Source organism: Dipteris shenzhenensis, chromosome 6 (genome assembly GCF_047967505.1).
Source record: "Dipteris shenzhenensis isolate YYH24624 ecotype China chromosome 6, Dip_SZ_1.0, whole genome shotgun sequence".
In the NCBI taxonomy this organism is placed as follows: domain Eukaryota; kingdom Viridiplantae; phylum Streptophyta; class Polypodiopsida; order Gleicheniales; family Dipteridaceae; genus Dipteris; species Dipteris shenzhenensis.
Genome location: NC_141601.1, coordinates 10,123,434 through 10,124,892, shown reverse-complemented (window position 1 = coordinate 10,124,892; position 1,459 = coordinate 10,123,434).

Sequence of the window (1,459 nt, the reverse complement as noted above, 5' to 3'; positions counted from 1 at the left end):
TGTTATAGGGCTTGATCACCATTGTACTTCATAATTTAAAACCTGCTTCTCTCCCAAATTGATAGAATTTACTTGTGTGATTGTATAGATCGAACACAATGGTCCACCAAAGAACCAGAATTGGCGAATTGCATCAACTTGTAATTCCTCCCATGAACCTTCACTTTCTTGGGCATTATGGAACCCTTTCCTCCTCATCATAATTGGTAACCTCATCATCCTCCATAAAATCCTCAACTTAACATCCTCTTAACTCCTCCAAATTCCATTAGGTTGTGTTGTCTTTCTACTCCAAAGCATTTTTATTAACCTCTTGTTCTCTTGCTCCTTCTCCTTTGTTGGTCTGCTAACTATCTAATCTGTTTATTAGTTGTTAAATTTGAAGTTTTCTCATTTTTTGACTTTCCTAGGACCTTGAAAGAAACTTTTTTAAATGTTTTGCTTCGAATCAATCTCAATTTCAATGTTACAATGATCTAAGAGCTAAAATAAATAATCAATTTCTAGTTTCTTAGACAACCCCTCCATCCTTATGGCACTTCCTCCTCAACATTTTATGTTGATTTGTTATTCTTCTCAAGCATGGTCTTCTTTTGGGTGAGAGATGGCCCTTTGAACCCTTGGCATAGTGGTTTCTGTGTCTACGTGTCTACCAGGGCTTCAATAGGAAAACACAGACTCTTGCATCTTCTTTCTCTACACAATCACAACAAGCAATCCTAGGCTAACCTAAGGCTACAATTCCAAGGCTGATTAAGCAAGCTTTGGTGCTTGTCAGAGTCATGCTTTAGCAAAAGCATTTTCCAATGATTTATTTCATTATTAACACATGAAATTAATAAATCTTAATGGAAACACTTAAACATGATAAAACCCATAATTCACATACAATTTAAACTTAAAATCAAAGAGATAAATAAGACATAATGAATGAAGCTGCCATGGTACAAGTGAGAATCACCTTGTGCTAGAGTTAAGCATTTGGCACATTTTGGTATTCAAGAAATGCTAAATTTCCAATACAAGAGTATTCAAAACCTTGGACAAATCCAAAATAGAATCCTACGAGGAATCCAATGTACTATCACTCCTTTATAAAATAGTAGGAGATTACATTGAAATACAACTAATATTGCGCCAAACGGTCCCTAGAAATCTAAGAAGTAAGTAGAACCATAGTAGTGGTTGGATGATGCCAAAACTCAACCCAAAGATTAGGTTGAAAGCATAGAACTCATGCTCCTACCACCTAACTTTGATGAAGGCATTGTCATTGTCATTTCCACGTCAATTTCGTCTATATCTTAAACCGAAAATCAAACCATAGTAGTGGTTGGATGATGCCAAAACACAACCCAAAGATTAGGTTGAAAGCATAGAACTCATGCTCCTACCACCTAACTTTGATGAAGGCATTGTCATTGTCATTTCCACGTCAATTTCGTCTATATCTTAAACC